At 32.7% G+C, this 19,806-nt stretch overlaps 1 protein-coding gene across 1 annotated transcript in view; it reads right to left on the bottom strand.

The window, feature by feature from the left end:
• Positions 1-19,806, bottom strand: part of LOC139499599 (kinesin-like protein KIF13A) — a 162,224-nt gene that overhangs the window by 117,112 nt on the left and 25,306 nt on the right. The gene's annotated exons all lie outside the window — the stretch shown is intronic.

The following is a 19,806-nucleotide window of genomic DNA, read 5'->3' as shown; positions in this document are numbered from 1 at the left end:
TCTCCTAATTATGTAGGTTGGAACTCCAAGCTCAAAGCTCGGAATTCCGACCTTAGCTTGGAATCTTCTGCTAGAAGCATTGCTCTCTGTTAAAGACCGAACCTTGACGTATAATAGTTAACTTTTGTGAATTGTGACTTGAATAGAGAATTGTCTCATTGGCACTCATTATTACATCTACATTCATATCCTTGTATCCAATGTCTATCGACTCATGACTTTACAATCATGCAGAAGAAGCCTGACTCTTGGTTTAATTAAACCTTTAATTCCTTTAAACCAATCCAATAAATATATTTTTTATTTGACTGACTGCATGGTGAAGTCATTTAGTACAGAATAGCTTTTTCTCTAAGTTTTAATCAGCATGGTAGAATCCTTGACTAATATCTAAGATAAACATTTACAAACATAATATCTAAATGAGAATCGGTAGCGACAATTGTAATGATTATTGACAGTGTTTAATCCCTTCGCTTGTCAGGGAGATCAAAACATTGATAGAGAATTACTACAATTTTCTACCAATTAATTTGTCTCTGAAGACTCGCCATAAATGAAGAAACAGGATACAGCCATTCTTCTTTTTTCATAATGATACAAATGTATAACGAATAGACACGCGACCGTCACAGAAGTCTAATGAAAAAGCTGAACAATAGTTTGAAATGTATTACGCGACTGTCGCAGAAGTCTGATAAAAAAGCTAGACAATAGTTTGAAATGCATTACTTATCTGGTCAATTCATAATGTCCAGACAGAATACAATTGTAGTTAAGTGTCAATTAAAAGGTGTAGATGAGGTTTTTTATGATTAAAAGGGGATGAAGCCATTATGGTATAACCATCAACTGTAAATATGTAATAAATGAACAGATATACCTTTAAATTGTTTACCAACAACTTTTTTCCTATAGATGTTTTGTTTTCAGAGCCCAATATCAGGATTTCGGGGTGAGGTATGAAAATCATATGGTCAAAATCATTATGATATGGTCAAAATCAGTATGATATGGTCAAAATCAGTATGATATGGTCAAAATCAATATGATAATGGTCAAAATCAGTATGATATGGTCAAAATCAGTATGATATGGTCAAAATCAGTATGATATGGTCAAAATCAATATGATAATGGTCAAAATCAGTACGATATGATCAAAATCAGTACGATATGGTCAAAATCAGTACGATATGATCAAAATCAGTACGATATGATCAAAATCAGTACGATATGATCAAAATCAGTACGATATGGTCAAAATCATTATGATATGGTCAAAATCAGTATGATATGGTCAAAATCAGTATGATATGGTCAGAATCAGTATGATATGGTCAAAATCAGTATGATATGGTCAAAATCAATAAGATAATGGTCAAAATCAGTATGATATGGTCAAAATCAGTACGATATGATCAAAATCAGTACGATATGGTCAAAATCAGTACGATATGATCAAAATCAGTACGATATGATCAAAATCAGTACGATATGATAAAAATCAGTACGATATGATCAAAATTAGTACGATATGTTCAAAATGAGGATATTTCAATCAATCCAAAAGACAATATATAGGTGACCAGGTATAGCTTTAAAATAATATGGAGAGATGACTGGAACCACAAATATTTAATGTTGAACAATGAACCTTGAAAAGGAGGTCACAGTCAGATAATAAAATAGTAGTGCAATTGTGAAATGTCCATTCAAGGATATTATTTTTATGAAACTTAACAGTAAAAGAGTCAGTTTCAACCATATTAAAGAAGATCCCATGAGAAATTGCATTGTCTATATTTACAAAATTGCAACCTGTTAATTGACCGAATTTCCTAATCCTAATGCACCATTGTTCAACAGAGTTTTCCTCATGTAAAGAATTTATGATCAGAACTGAATATATTTAATTAATTGGCAAAAACTGCCTTCCTTCGATCATGAGACAGCATTAACAAGGTCAATCTAATGCATTTCCTTAGGGACCTTTGTTGCGTCACTCTGCTTCAATGCTTAACTATATAGAAAGATTAAAATTTCGATCAATTTAAGTAATATCTAATATGATCAGAAAATTACGTAATTTAAAATGCCATCAATTCTATCTTTTATTAATTCAAAAGATGTGACTTGAAATATCTAGCAATACTGGTTCCCAGTCTACTGATTGAAATCATAATTGCTGACTGAATCATCCAGTCTACTGCCATTATAAATCTTCTCAAAGAAGATAAGAAAGCTACATGACATAACAAAATGTCACATGACAAGATTACCCAGACTGCATTGCTGCTGTTCAAATAAAATACTGATTACACTGGCTGTTTATAAAAAAATGACATAATTTTTGTTTTTATTAGTTCATTTACATGTGATAATCCACCAAATTGTATAGATAATTGGTAATTAAATGTAATATAAAATCATTTCATCCTAAAACAGCCGTTAAAAGTCCATTTACATTTACTGGTTGACACAAAACTTCGCCTACAGCTTCTCTTTCATTACAAGGTTGCTTTAAGTTAATGAAAACAAGAATTACAGGTCAAATACAATTACACATTTAAATTATTTAATCTTTCTGATAAATTTACTGAATTAACTTTTAATAATCACATTTAATAATCTCAATTTCATCAGGAGTTGTACAGCAAAAGATACATTGCCAAAAAGGAAAAGGCACAATTTGTAAGTTACGTAAAAAAAATTTTTTTCAAAAGTCTGCAAAATGAAATGGTGAATCCGTTTAGTTTATGAAAGCAGGTTCTACAGAGTTTGTCTCACAAAAATTATCAAATAATAGAGAACATTCCCCCCCAATTACTTACAATTCTAAAGTTTCCAAAAGTTAGTGCAGTGTTTGAGTGTGTTCAATGGTCATTTAATATGTTTAATCAAAATGTTCCCTACAAGTGAGTGAATTGGCATTTAATGCTTGAATTTTATGTTAATTTCACCAAAACGTTCCTAAAATTAAGCAATTAATTCTTATTTTGGTGCTTATAGTTTTTTTCTTTACCATTTTCATAACTTCTGACCTAATTTGGATTTCATTTACAATTAAGAGCAATTGTTTTACCCAAACCAACACTTAATATCAACATTTCCAATTTACTTAAGATTTTTTTTGGTATCATTCTTTTTTTACAGTCTAAGTAATCCATCTGAGGTTACAGAATTGTTCACCATAAATCAGATCATTTGGGACCTCTCTTGAGACACCCTTATCTTGGTAGTCAGGAATGATTTATCATGTTTCCCTCTATCAAACAAGGACACTAAATAATTACACTTTTCACATTATCAGTTTATTAAATATTGATTTTACAGCCTCAGACAATAGATTGTTGGCTATAACTTCCGTTCTTAAGAGTCGGCTACTTCGCATCTACAGTACGACTAACGCACCGAATCATTCTTCATAAATAACACCAATGGTCAGTGGAAGGGTCATTAGACAATTTGCCATTTAATCACATCAGTTTCTGGTTATGGAAGTATGGATATAATAATTTGTCTTTACAACAAATATTCCATCATTAATTCTGATAACAATTTATCTTGGTCTCGTCCATGGGGAGCAGTATCACCACTTTCATTATGCAGAAATTGTTTTATTTGAAATATTACCTCATTTTTTATTATTTTCCAAAGAACATATACAATATCTGTGTGAATGGGGAAACAAAAGCAGTCATTATTATCATTATAGCCTTATACATTTTTCAACACTTAACTAAATTACCTTGTACTATTAAGTCATTGATCATAATAGCTCAGCAGGTGCTTGTTTAAGTCTATTCTTTACTTGTGTATTATCTGATCTGAATCCCAGAAGATGATACAGTCTGGCATAATTCTAAAGCTTCAGGAGAACTATAGGTATCAAAAAGCCTTAATTGTTCACCTGGAAATTAAATTCCTTAATTGCTAAAGAGAAGATAACTCCTGACATTTTAAGCTCTGAATGGTTCAATTTGATCAATTCCCAAAAGTTTTTATCAAAACATTTCACCTTGTGGATCGAGAAGATTTTTTAAAACAATTTATTAATCAGAATCAACCATCTATTTTATAAAACCACAACCAAATCAGAGTTGTACTACTAACGTAGAGAACCTACTATGTCTAGTTCAATGAGAAATAATAACAAGAATGTGTCCAAATTACACGGATGCCCCACTCACACTATCCTTTTCGATGTTCCATGGACCGTGAAATTGGGTAATAATCTAATTTGGCATTAAAATAAGAAAGATTATACTATAGGGAACATATGTACTAAGTTTCAAGTTGATTGGACTTCAATTTTATCAAAAACTACCTTGACCAAAAACTTTAACCTGAAATTCCCACTTTCATTTTCTATGTTCAGTGGACCGTGAAATTGGGGTCAAAAGTCTAATTTTGGCTTTAAAATTATAAAGATCATATCATAAGCAACAAGCGTATTAAGTTTCAAGTTGATTGGACTTCAGCTTCATCAAAAACTTTAACCTAAAACTCCAACTTTCATTTTCTATGTTCAGTGGACCGTGAAATTGGGGTCAAAAGTCTAATTTGGCTTTAAAATTAGAAAGATCATATCATAAGCAACAAGTGTACTAAGTTTCAAGTTGATTGGACTTCAGCTTCATCAAAAACTACCTTGACCAAAAACTTTAACCTGAACGGACAGACGGACGCACAGACGGACGGACGGACGAACGAACGAACGGAGCCACAGACCAGAAAACATAATGCCCCTCTACTATCGTAGGTGGGGCATAAAAATACAAATATATTACTCGAATTCTGTATGCTTTTAAACTCTGGCTATAGTCTGATGAGTTTTGACAAACCACATAACATGATTTCTCGCCAAATAATTTCAGAAGATTATAAAATCATCAATTTCACCATAACATTAGAAATCAAAGCATGAAATATGTCAAAGAGACGTGCAACAACCCTAAGATCAGAAAACAGCTTATTAGGCCACCTGCAAGGTCCAGCATGTTTCATTGAATCATTTAGAGAAACAGATTCTACTACTATAATAGTTATCCCCTTTTGACTTCAATATTTATCTATCTATTCACACAGCATTTTAGTCTCGTCCAAATAAGATTTTTTAAGTAATAGCAAAAAATCACGAAAATTTCAATTCTAGACAGAGCTCTACACTAACTACATCTAAAATTATAAAAGAAAAAACAATGACTGAACACGCCAAGCCTTGAACATCTGTTTTTTTGTTCGACTCAGCAACCAATGTCACATTCAATTGCATCAATTTAAAACTGTGAGCGAGGACTAACATTGTAATACAAGAAAATTCAATTGTTCTATTGTTTTTACCCAACAGGAGATTTCCGTGACAACCATGACAAAGTAATAAGATTGAACTTTGTATCAACTCTCACAGAAATGTATGAAAAAGACATTAGGATTGGGACATCATATAATTTTAAAATGTAATCTGGTTCTGTATGAGAATATAAGATTTGAGATGTAATTTAATTAGACAGTAAGCCAACAACCATTTCCACATCTGAAGGTCAACATTTAGTTCTCTTCTCAATAAAAGAGGAAAAACGTGCAAAGTGTCCTAAGTTCCAATGTATTGGAACATCCATCGTATAAGTTTAAAATGTAATCTGAATCTATATGAGAATATAAAATTTGAGATGTAAGCTATTTAGACAATAAACCAACAACATAGAAACCATTTCCACATCTGAAGGTCAACTTATCATGTTTTCTTCTCAATAAAGGAGGAGAGACTACACACAGTGTCCAGTTTTAATGATTCTCAAGATGGAGAAAATTTGAAATAATTCGATTGATCGACTTATCCTGCAAGCAAACTGAATCTTTTTACATAAAAAACCTATTTAAAATATCAGTGAAGTCAATCGTAGACAGGCAGTCATGGGTAAATGGCCTCATTAAGACTATTTTTTAACCACTTTTTCGATTACGTATAATTAAAAAGGAAAACCTGTAATAGGCCCAATTCTCTGGGTACACAGATATTTTGGAGTCATAACAATGACTTTCATTATCAAACTTTAATCTGAATGGCAATTTTGATCGTATTTTTAGTTTTCAGCGAGAGGTTCATCCAAACCTCTTAAACCATTTTGGCTGAGGATATAAGTATCAATGTTGATCACGTTTGAAATTATTCAAAATTACTATGCCTAAAGATTTTCGAAATCCAGTAAATACATAATGTGTCAATAAAATGTTGTCCTGAAGATCGTCAGAGTTTAGTAGACTCATTAAAACCTAAAAACAAAGGAAGTTTGGTGACATAAACCAGTTTTATTGATCCCGCCGATTTCATAAAATGTCTGGAATTTTTACGACTTCTATCCATGCAGGTAGTTATTAATGAAAGCAATTAGGAGAGTAAACATCATCTGAAGAAACGCTGCTTTCCAGGTAAAAAGTCAATTTTTTCCTGTAATCTAAGAATACCATTACAATCCTTGATCCTAATGGCTTCAAGTGTCGACACTTCAAAACTATACGTTACAACTTACAATTATGGCGAAAGGCAAATTGTAACATGACGGAACAAAAGAAAACAACATAAAGGTTATAAATAACAAAAAGGTAATCTACAAACTCAGGCGCCTAATGATCTAAAACAGGAACCAGTCAATATATGGTTTCTGGTACCATTCAAGGTCTGAACCAAGCTAAGGTTATCAGTATTTCTATTTCTTCTATGATTTGTTGGACGGATTATGGAATCTGTTTCAACTTTATTTAACTACAAACCAAACATTTTCTTTGAACTATAGAACTACAGACAATTTCTCTAAATGTCAAAGTTGAAACAGAGTTCTGATATATATATTATAGCAATCAGGATGTTTACTTAAATCTAGATAATGGATCAATTAAACATAAGGCCTAACAAATACAGTTGTGTTTCCTGCCTGACCCTTACAAACCCTAAATTTTTAAGCATTATTAAGGTGGTACCTAACACTACAGGGAGATAACTCTGTAAAGTCAGCTTAACGTTTTAATTACGTTGTGTTGTACAAGGAATATTAAGCTTCTCAATGATCAAAATTGGTGTTTGTCAAATTGCTATATAATCAGTGTATTTTTTCTGACAAAACGGTTGGTTCAAATTTTTAAAAAATTTTATAAATACTTTGACCAAATTTTATGAAAATTAAACGAGCCAAATTTATTTTAGTGAAAGTGTTCGGTACCACCTTAAATGTACAGCAACACAATGTTTTAGGGTTATTTTTGGTTGATAATTTTAGTCCAGACAGTCTTAGTTGAGAAGTTCAGTATTGTTAATGACAATAGTATTTGCCTAAAAAAAACATTTGCCAACTTATTAGTCCCACCCATGTTGTGTCAAAGGACAAGAAACACATACTTTTTTGGCCTTAGAAAATATTTGGTTGTTCTCTGTTTTTTTACAAAACAGCTGATTCTATGTACACATATTTTTGAAATAAAGTTAATATGTTGGTACCTGTCTAGTTTAATACTAATATATGTACTGAAATTTCTGTACTATACCGAAAAAGAAACATGCAGTATAGAAATTAAGGATCTGGTATGTTTTAGACTTTATATAGATATAAGAAATTGTGGTATGAGTGCCAATGAGACAACTCTCCATTTATGTCACAATTTGTTAAGGTAAACTATTCTCTTATATATATTCTTAACTTGTATAATGTAAATATATCATATCAGTGACTGGAAAGATTTCATTTTTTCCAAACACCCCATTCAACAATATATCAAGATTAAGGTGTCAAACAAATCATTTTTTAGAACAGGTCACCAGTGGATGTCTATAAGTGATTTTTCTACTGATTTTGATGTCCATGACAGAACCAGACAATAAATGGATTGGTATCATCTAAATACATGAAAGACAAGTCACAAGGGATGTCTGGGAACTTGACTGAATCTGACTGAATACCAATACATTCTGACGACAAACACTGGAATAAGTGCTCTGTGTCAGGTGTATTATTAGTATAAGTGTGTTCTCAAGGAAGCCATTGTCCTCCATTATACAAGCTTAAACCTCTAGGAAATGGAGATACAACAATTGAACGTGATCCTAAGAAACTTAATTCAGACAACTATATTAGGGGGAGGTTCTTATATGGTTTGTGCCCAAAGTCAGTGATTCTCTCCTGGCAATCTAGCTTCAGACCCTCCACCAAAAAAGGGACCATTACGAAAAAGCAAACTGTTGAAAGTGGTATTAAACACAAGATCATCAACTAATGAATTCATTATTACTTATAAACTTTCTGTTTTAAAGAACATGATACCGACATAACCATCATCTATCATGTCTATCCCATTTATTATGATCTTGGGATTATTATTATATTTTGTCCTTATCTGTCTAGATAAAACATAAAATCATTGCTGGATATTTACGTTACTGATGAATAATATTGCCATAGAAAAATGTTCAATGGTTACAAGATCTTTTTTATATGCCTGTAATTATTTTAACCTTTGAAAAATATTTATAAATTTGACCTCTTTTGTATACAAGACAATTCTTAAAAAAAATTTAGGAGTGAGAGGAACAACATTTATGACTTCAATAAACTTTATACTGGGGTACGAGACTGTCTGGACCAATAGTTAGGTTGTACCTCTCACATGGGTACAAGACAGTCTGCACCATTAATCAGTAAGATTGTTACACTTACAAAATTTTAATATTGGATTTGTTTGTGTATTTAATGCCACTTTTAAAGCACTGCTTTTGGGCCTGTTTTTATATTGTGGTGGAAACGAAAGTGCTTGAGAAAACCACCAAACTTAGATAGGAAAACTGACAAATCCTAGTCAATTAAGATTGGAGGTGAGTGCTACCGCACAGGCTGGGTTCAATCTCACAACCTCAGTGTTGACTGGCTAGTAACAGTAAACTACTTAGACCATACTGTCATCATCAGGCCTCTGTTAATATTTGACAAAGATATCATGTCTGAGAGTCCATTAACAGATTTAAGAATGCTTTTAAATCAGCCTCCAATAGATCAGCCTTATAAGATTAGGAAACAGATTCTCTTTTATTGAAATAAAGAACTTATTTACAGACAGATAGATACATTATTATTCTTAAGACCAGCATACAATGAGAAGAATAAACATACATTGCTGTAAGAAAGAACTCATTGTAATGGTTATTTGAACTTACACTGTTACAAGAATTTTGATAAAAATGGGTGTATTTATTTATATAAATTGGATATGGCATCAACAACTATGTTGTGCTTCAATATTATATTACAATGTTTAATGCTTATACGATGTTATCATATGTTTTAATGTGAAAGTGCTAATAATTTGTCTAGTAGACAGTAGACTATACTGTATATTAATTTTCCAATCATATTGTCTTTTTTTTCAAAAGCTCAAAATAAGTACATATTGTATATTTCCACTTTTTTCCACTTTTTCTGACCTACATGTAAGACAAACCAATCTATTATACAACTGTACAAATTACAATGTAACACTGATGCCTCATGAACATGATGAACAACCAAACAATATGCAATTATATTGTAGAAGTTTTGAAGCCCCACGAGACAGACAAACTAGGAATCATATGTATATTGGATGGGTATCATATTATACAAACCATATCAAATATTCATGACTTTAACGTTTTTCCTTCTTCCTGAATACAAATGAACCATCGAAACTTCTTAAAAGAGGGACGAAAGATACCAAAGGGACAGTCAAACTCATAAATTTAAAACAAACTGACAACGCCATGGCTAAAAATGAAAAAGACAAACAGAAAAACAATAGTACACATGACACAACTTAAACTGCACGCTGATCAGCAGTTTGTTAGTAGTTACAACTTAAACTGATCAGCAGTTTGTTAGAAGTTACAACTTAAACTGATCAGCAGTTTGTTAGAAGTTACAACTTAAACTGATCAGCAGTTTGTTAGAAGTTACAACTTAAACTGATCAGCAGTTTGTTAGAAGTTACAACTTAAACTGCATGCGGATCGGCAGTTTGTTAGTAGTTACAACTTAAACTGATCAGCAGTTTGTTAGAAGTTACAACTTAAACTGCACGCTGATCAGCAGTTTGTTAGTAGTTACAACTTAAACTGATCAGCAGTTTGTTAGAAGTTACAACTTAAACTGATCAGCAGTTTGTTAGAAGTTACAACTTAAACTGCACGCTGATCGGCAGTTTGTTAGTAGTTACAACTTAAACTGATCAGCAGTTTGTTAGAAGTTACAACTTAAACTGATCAGCAGTTTGTTAGAAGTTACAACTTAAACTGATCAGCAGTTTGTTAGAAGTTACAACTTAAACTGCACGCTGATCGGCAGTTTGTTAGTAGTTACAACTTAAACTGATCAGCAGTTTGTTAGAAGTTACAACTTAAACTGCACGCGGATCGGCAGTTTGTTAGTAGTTGCAACTTAAACTGATCAGCAGTTTGTTAGAAGTTACAACTTAAACTGCACGCGGATCGGCAGTTTGTTAGTAGTTACAACTTAAACTGCACGCTGATCAGCAGTTTGTTAGAAGTTACAACTTAAACTGCACGCTGATCAGCAGTTTGTTAGTAGTTACAACTTAAACTGATCAGCAGTTTGTTAGAAGTTACAACTTAAACTGCACGCGGATCGGCAGTTTGTTAGTAGTTACAACTTAAACTGCACGCTGATCAGCAGTTTGTTAGTAGTTACAACTTAAACTGATCAGCAGTTTGTTAGAAGTTACAACTTAAACTGCACACGGATCGGCAGTTTGTTAGTAGTTACAACTTAAACTGATCAGCAGTTTGTTAGAAGTTACAACTTAAACTGCACGCTGATCGGCAGTTTGTTAGTAGTTACAACTTAAACTGATCAGCAGTTTGTTAGAAGTTACAACTTAAACTGCACGCTGATCGGCAGTTTGTTAGTAGTTACAACTTAAACTGATCAGCAGTTTGTTAGAAGTTACAACTTAAACTGCACGCTGATCGGCAGTTTGTTAGTAGTTACAACTTAAACTGATCAGCAGTTTGTTAGAAGTTACAACTTAAACTGATCAGCAGTTTGTTAGAAGTTACAACTTAAACTGATCAGCAGTTTGTTAGAAGTTACAACTTAAACTGCACGCTGATCGGCAGTTTGTTAGTAGTTACAACTTAAACTGATCAGCAGTTTGTTAGAAGTTACAACTTAAACTGCACGCGGATCGGCAGTTTGTTAGTAGTTGCAACTTAAACTGATCAGCAGTTTGTTAGAAGTTACAACTTAAACTGCACGCGGATCGGCAGTTTGTTAGTAGTTGCAACTTAAACTGATCAGCAGTTTGTTAGAAGTTACAACTTAAACTGCATGCTGATCAGCAGTTTGTTAGTAGTTACAACTTAAACTGATCAGCAGTTTGTTAGAAGTTACAACTTAAACTGCACGCGGATCGGCAGTTTGTAAGTAGTTACAACTTAAACTGCACGCTGATCAGCAGTTTGTTAGTAGTTACAACTTAAACTGATCAGCAGTTTGTTAGACGTTACAACTTAAACTGCACGCGGATCGGCAGTTTGTTAGTAGTTACAACTTAAACTGATCAGCAGTTTGTTAGAAGTTACAACTTAAACTGCACGCTGATCGGCAGTTTGTTAGTAGTTACAACTTAAACTGATCAGCAGTTTGTTAGAAGTTACAACTTAAACTGCACGCTGATCGGCAGTTTGTTAGTAGTTACAACTTAAACTGATCAGCAGTTTGTTAGAAGTTACAACTTAAACTGATCAGCAGTTTGTTAGAAGTTACAACTTAAACTGATCAGCAGTTTGTTAGAAGTTACAACTTAAACTGATCAGCAGTTTGTTAGAAGTTACAACTTAAACTGATCAGCAGTTTGTTAGAAGTTACAACTTAAACTGCACGCGGATTGGCAGTTTGTAAGTAGTTACAACTTAAACTGATCAGCAGTTTGTTAGAAGTTACAACTTAAACTGCACGCTGATCAGCAGTTTGTTAGTAGTTACAACTTAAACTGATCAGCAGTTTGTTAGTAGTTACAACTTAAACTGATCAGCAGTTTGTTAGAAGTTACAACTTAAACTGCACGCTGATCAGCAGTTTGTTAGTAGTTACAACTTAAACTGATCAGCAGTTTGTTAGAAGTTACAACTTAAACTGATCAGCAGTTTGTTAGAAGTTACAACTTAAACTGCACGCTGATCAGCAGTTTGTTAGTAGTTACAACTTAAACTGATCAGCAGTTTGTTAGAAGTTACAACTTAAACTGATCAGCAGTTTGTTAGAAGTTACAACTTAAACTGATCAGCAGTTTGTTAGAAGTTACAACTTAAACTGATCAGCAGTTTGTTAGAAGTTACAACTTAAACTGATCAGCAGTTTGTTAGAAGTTACAACTTAAACTGCACGCTGATCGGCAGTTTGTTAGTAGTTACAACTTAAACTGATCAGCAGTTTGTTAGAAGTTACAACTTTAACTGCACGCTGATCGGCAGTTTGTTAGTAGTTACAACTTAAACTGATCAGCAGTTTGTTAGAAGTTACAACTTAAACTGATCAGCAGTTTGTTAGAAGTTACAACTTAAACTGATCAGCAGTTTGTTAGAAGTTACAACTTAAACTGCACGCTGATCGGCAGTTTGTTAGTAGTTACAACTTAAACTGATCAGCAGTTTGTTAGAAGTTACAACTTAAACTGCACGCGGATCGGCAGTTTGTTAGTAGTTGCAACTTAAACTGATCAGCAGTTTGTTAGAAGTTACAACTTAAACTGCACGCGGATCGGCAGTTTGTTAGTAGTTGCAACTTAAACTGATCAGCAGTTTGTTAGAAGTTACAACTTAAACTGCATGCTGATCAGCAGTTTGTTAGTAGTTACAACTTAAACTGATCAGCAGTTTGTTAGAAGTTACAACTTAAACTGCACGCGGATCGGCAGTTTGTTAGTAGTTACAACTTAAACTGCACGCTGATCAGCAGTTTGTTAGTAGTTACAACTTAAACTGATCAGCAGTTTGTTAGAAGTTACAACTTAAACTGCACGCTGATCGGCAGTTTGTTAGTAGTTACAACTTAAACTGATCAGCAGTTTGTTAGAAGTTACAACTTAAACTGCACGCTGATCGGCAGTTTGTTAGTAGTTACAACTTAAACTGATCAGCAGTTTGTTAGAAGTTACAACTTAAACTGATCAGCAGTTTGTTAGAAGTTACAACTTAAACTGATCAGCAGTTTGTTAGAAGTTACAACTTAAACTGATCAGCAGTTTGTTAGAAGTTACAACTTAAACTGATCAGCAGTTTGTTAGAAGTTACAACTTAAACTGATCAGCAGTTTGTTAGAAGTTACAACTTAAACTGCACGCGGATCGGCAGTTTGTTAGTAGTTACAACTTAAACTGATCAGCAGTTTGTTAGAAGTTACAACTTAAACTGCACGCTGATCAGCAGTTTGTTAGTAGTTACAACTTAAACTGATCAGCAGTTTGTTAGTAGTTACAACTTAAACTGATCAGCAGTTTGTTAGAAGTTACAACTTAAACTGCACGCTGATCAGCAGTTTGTTAGTAGTTACAACTTAAACTGATCAGCAGTTTGTTAGAAGTTACAACTTAAACTGATCAGCAGTTTGTTAGAAGTTACAACTTAAACTGATCAGCAGTTTGTTAGAAGTTACAACTTAAACTGCACGCGGATCGGCAGTTTGTTAGTAGTTACAACTTAAACTGATCAGCAGTTTGTTAGAAGTTACAACTTAAACTGCATGCTGATCAGCAGTTTGTTAGTAGTTACAACTTAAACTGATCAGCAGTTTGTTAGAAGTTACAACTTAAACTGCACGCGGATCGGCAGTTTGTTAGTAGTTACAACTTAAACTGCACGCTGATCAGCAGTTTGTTAGTAGTTACAACTTAAACTGATCAGCAGTTTGTTAGAAGTTACAACTTAAACTGCACGCTGATCGGCAGTTTGTTAGTAGTTACAACTTAAACTGATCAGCAGTTTGTTAGAAGTTACAACTTAAACTGCACGCTGATCGGCAGTTTGTTAGTAGTTACAACTTAAACTGATCAGCAGTTTGTTAGAAGTTACAACTTAAACTGATCAGCAGTTTGTTAGAAGTTACAACTTAAACTGATCAGCAGTTTGTTAGAAGTTACAACTTAAACTGATCAGCAGTTTGTTAGAAGTTACAACTTAAACTGATCAGCAGTTTGTTAGAAGTTACAACTTAAACTGCACGCGGATCGGCAGTTTGTTAGTAGTTACAACTTAAACTGATCAGCAGTTTGTTAGAAGTTACAACTTAAACTGCACGCTGATCAGCAGTTTGTTAGTAGTTACAACTTAAACTGATCAGCAGTTTGTTAGTAGTTACAACTTAAACTGATCAGCAGTTTGTTAGAAGTTACAACTTAAACTGCACGCTGATCAGCAGTTTGTTAGTAGTTACAACTTAAACTGATCAGCAGTTTGTTAGAAGTTACAACTTAAACTGATCAGCAGTTTGTTAGAAGTTACAACTTAAACTGATCAGCAGTTTGTTAGAAGTTACAACTTAAACTGCACGCGGATCGGCAGTTTGTTAGTAGTTACAACTTAAACTGATCAGCAGTTTGTTAGAAGTTACAACTTAAACTGCACGCTGATCAACAGTTTGTTAGTAGTTACAACTTAAACTGATCAGCAGTTTGTTAGTAGTTACAACTTAAACTGCATGCTGATCGGCAGTTTGTTAGTAGTAATAACTTAAACTGCACGCTGATCAGCAGTTTGTTAGTAGTTACAAGTGTACTAAAAGTACAAAGCAACACAATGTTTTAGGGATATTTAGGCACAAGAAAAAGGTTGTGTTTATTAGCAAATGTAAATAAGATGGTTTTAACTCTCGAGTCATATTCATATAATACTATAGATAGGTTTATTTCAGGTCTTCCGTTTGATGGGGCCATTCATTATCTTCTCTGTGTTTATTGTTACCATTTCAATTTCAGAACTGAGGATTTAAGTTGCCAGTGGAATATTAATGTAGCGTAAATTTTATAGTTGAAGGTCTATATATATATAACTGTGAATTTATCAGTAATTTCTCAAAATATGGTACAAGGGTGGTTTAATCTTTCATTATTGATCCAGCTTTAGATGTCCCTCTTAAACATTATACCTCATATTGGATTTTAAATAAATGACTATATGTAAGTGAAGTCAGATAAAGTACAGGGGCAAATATTACAAGAAATTAAGGAAATAACATACATCAGTAAAATGAGATACTGGTATTATTTAAGTATTTTCCCAATATTACGTACAAGACTAATATTCTATTTACAATTGTCATATTCAAGTTGGAGGTTTAGCCAGGCTATAAAACCTGGTTTAATACATCAAGATCTTATGATAATAGAAAAGCAATTGGTCTGACTTAAAGCCAAAATATTTGGAACCCAACATTTATCTTGAAATAGAGATGTAATTGTAAAAGACAGCAAACTATTATATCCTCCCTCACCAATGGCAGTTTGTCTAGTACATGTAAACTCTCCAAACCAAAACAGTGCAATGATTCTTCCAATAATATTGATCCTGCACTTAAAACTATAGCTAGTCAACCCCTTATGCATAAAATGACATTTAAAAACCCACACAACAATTTTAATATTTCTCATATTAAACACCTTGTTGATTTTCTAGTATTTCTTATATCAAATACCTTGTTGATTTTTTAATGGATCCAATATCAAACCTATAAATCAAAACAAAATGTTCAGAGTTTCTTTAATTTTTAATGTCAAAATACTATGAATAGTAAAATTCCTTTTGCTCAAGTTTATGTATCACAGTGAGTGGTTTAACAAACAGAAATATTATTATGTAATTATTTATTCAGTGATAGTTAAGTCACGCCACAAGTTACATAGAATAATTATCTTCTCCATATCTATTTGTATTTGCATCAAATATATATTTTTTTTAATGCAGCAAATTGAAAACAACAAATCAACACAGATCTTCAAAATAGTTAAGGTACATTTCATCTAATGTAGATTTGTATCATCCAGTGGGAGTGGGCTCTGGGTGGTTAAAATTCTTAGCTTGTCCACTGTGCTTTAACTCTTAAGAAGTGGGCATGCATTTTGTTTGTACAATCCATTGAAAAAAACAGAATATAGCTAGAGTGGGCACAGGTAGGCTCAGTTCACTGTTGACAGGTGGAAAAAGCAAATTCCACAATCCACAAGCTGTTGTGTATCTCTTATATTGAATTGATAGTTCATTTATTTTTATCTTTTAAGTGATATAATGGACCTTGGAAAAATTAACCTATATATCTACATGATGATTTGTCACCTGATATGACTAATCGATTCGTTTAATTAAGATCACACTGGGCCCTCTGTCATATACCTTTACTCAGTGCTCGAAACACAAAATCCAGGATTTTGATTGGTCATATTCTGAGTGAGTCAAAGAATTGTGCCTGAAATTTTTATGACCACAAGATGTCACGAGTGGAGCAGGAACTGTTTGACCTTCCAAAGTACATGGTCCGTCTAATCTACATGAATTTTGTTGTTTGTCTTTTTGTCTATTTTTAATTCTGCTTGTGCTTAATACTCATTTGCCTACTTTGTATAGCTTTCAAAATAACATAGATGGATGCCTGGATTTTTTTCAGCCATATTGTCTGAGATGACAAGATGGTCATATTAACATGTCTTGAAGTTTTGTTTATTGTAAGAGGGAAAAGATACTATCTTATTGTCAACTCAGACTATATGGCTAAAAACATCTTATTGTCAAACCAGACTATATGGCTAAAAACATCTTATTGTCAACTCAGACTATATGGCTAAAAACATCTTATTGTCAACTCAGACTATATGGCTAAAAACATCTTATTGTCAAACCAGACTATATGGCTAAAAACATCTTATTGTCAACTCAGACTATATGGCTAAAAACATCTTATTGTCAACTCAGACTATATGGCTAAAAACATCTTATTGTCGACTCAGACTATATGGCTAAAAACATCTTATTGTCGACTCAGACTATATGGCTAAAAACATCTTATTGTCAACTCAGACTATATGGCTAAAAACATCTTATTGTCAACTCAGACTATATGGCTAAAAACATCTTATTGTCAACTCAGACTATATGGCTAAAAACATCGAAAAATCTATGATATTTTAAAAGCTAAGGATCCGGATTTACTGTTCATTTACCAAGATTTTTTTAAAAGCAATTACATTAATTGAGTTTGATTTTAAAATGTTAGTACTGAAACTCTCTGCCCTTTCTCTTTGTGCTTGACGTCTGCACTTTGTCTTCTCCATCACTGAAGCGTTTAATTAAGTTCATTGATTTATAGGTAAGCTAAGAAAATAACTACAGAGATCTTATGAATAATTTTTGAGAAGATTTATATTGTCAGTTGAAAATGGTGCTTGATCCCAAATTTGAATAAAAGCCAATCTCATTTCACCTCGATTGAGCCATCAAACTACAAAAGGCTTACTTTTATCATTTTTAACAAAGGTTATCGATACAATGTTATTTTTGTAGTCTGGAAATGAAATATATACATTATACTATTTTTTCATTAGAATTATCTTTAAGTAAGGCTTAATAAAATAAGAGGATATAATTCTCTAAAAAGTATGTATCTTAAAAAGATCTATATCAGATCTTAATCTATTACAATGTTTGGAAGAACATGAAAAAGGTCAGATGATTTTTCCAAGATTTTATTCAACAGCATGAAGAGAATATTGTAATTGTGCAAATATATGCTAAGTAATGAAATTTAACTGATCTTCAAGAACCACATTGAAGTCTGAACTTCAATACCAGTGGTCAGACTGAAGTCTGAATTTCAAAAAGCAGATTGAAATCTGAATTTAAAGAACCAGATTAAAGTCTGAATTTCAATAGTCAGATTGTGGTCTGAATTTCAAGTCAGGTTGAGGTCTGAATTTCAATAGTCAGATTGTGGTCTGAATTTCAATAGTCAGGTTAAGGTATGAATTTAAATAGTCAGATTGTGGTCTGAATTTCAATAGTCAGATTGTGGTCTGAATTTCAATAGTCAGATTGAAGTCTGAATTTCAAGAATTAGATTGAAGTCTGAATTTCAATAGTCAGATTGAAGTCTGAATTTCAAGAATTAGATTGAAGTCTGAATTTCAAGTCAGATTGAGGTATGAATTTCAAGAATCAGATTGAAGTCTGAATTTCAAGAATCAAATTGAAATCCATTGAAATCTGAATTTCAAGAATCAGATTGAAGTCTGAATTTTAAATATCAGATTTTATTCTGAGTGAGTCTGCCTTTCAATTATATTTTAGAGTTGATGAAAATCAAGGCAATGTTCTCATTCTGTATATTAAGTAAAGTGCACAAAAAAATGCAGAATGATTATCAAATAAAGAATTGTTTTGTTAAGTTCCAGAATTTTCATTTTAACCATTGCCATATAAAACAATCTTAATTATGGGGTTAAATAAGAGTTTATAATAGTAGAGTAAACAGAAATCATAAGTTTCTTTCATTTTGCCTAATCAGCTAATTCATTGTTTAGTTATATTCATTTATTCCCTGTTAATGTCTGAAGCTTGATGGAAATGTTAATAAACTTCATTGATAAAGTGGCCTTTTGCATGGCTGGTTTATCTAAGTAAGTCGATGTAAGAAAAAACAACATTAGGCCAACTAACTAACGCATGTTAATAGTGGGAAGCCAGCTGATTTCCATTGGTCACAATACCAAGTTCCAGTGTAAAAAAGTGAAGATAAACGGATGTTTATAGTAAACAACAACAGCTAATGAATACACAGCCAGACCATGTTTCTAAAGGTTTCTCTCGGTTCAAACAAATTAGATCTCATAAAGGGCTTTTATAACATGGAACTACAACCTTTGAAACTTTATTAAATCATAAGTCCATTAGGTTTTTGGTATGTTCGTTAAATAATTGCCAATTAAGGCATTTTGTACTAGTGTTATTGATTCCGTCAGTGATTTTCTGAGAAGGTATAGAATTTTAAGCGGTTTGGTTTTAGTCTAGTAACAACTTGATGAAATTTATTGTGAAGTTTGAGAGGGAAAGTTAGATCAATTTATCATCACTGTACTTTTGGAATGAACAAGGCTGACTTAATTTTCTTTAGGATAGTCTAAATACAATCAGATATGTCAGTAAATGTGAAATCTAGGTGACATATTTGAGGATTCAAAATGCTCACAAAAAGTCAAATCTTAGTAAGGAAATAGAGCTGTCATATAAACAACATCTCATCCCCTCGCCATTATTTTTCATTCTTCAAATGCAAAATGTAAACCCCAAGTAATTCATGCACGAAAAAAAGGTCACTGTGTCCTAATTTGAGAGTAAATCCTTCATCACAAAACATAATGCATCAACCAAACTAGACCTTTTATCGATTATTTTTAGATCTGAACACAAATTAAAAAAAAACAACACAAAAAGCAACCAATAAATGTTATAAAAAAAATATTTCCTATGGGAATTCATTTGGAAAGCTATTTACTCATATTAGACATCTTACAAGGCAATGAACTTTTTACATGCCTGGTTTGATGGGCCACTGTTTTTATGTCAAAGACTGTCAGTGGCATTTATGTAAACAAAAGATATTAGCAAGTTACAGAAAAATATCAGAAACGATTGGTATAAGAATTAAGTGCAACTTTATGGTATGAACAAGTCTGGAGAGCACCTTTATTTGCTGAATTATCCAGTGCACCTCAATCAAAAAATTAA

Source organism: Mytilus edulis, chromosome 12 (assembly GCF_963676685.1).
Source record: "Mytilus edulis chromosome 12, xbMytEdul2.2, whole genome shotgun sequence".
In the NCBI taxonomy this organism is placed as follows: domain Eukaryota; kingdom Metazoa; phylum Mollusca; class Bivalvia; order Mytilida; family Mytilidae; genus Mytilus; species Mytilus edulis.
The sequence above is the reverse complement of the archived record's forward strand: the minus strand, read 5'-3'. Positions and strand labels throughout refer to the sequence as shown.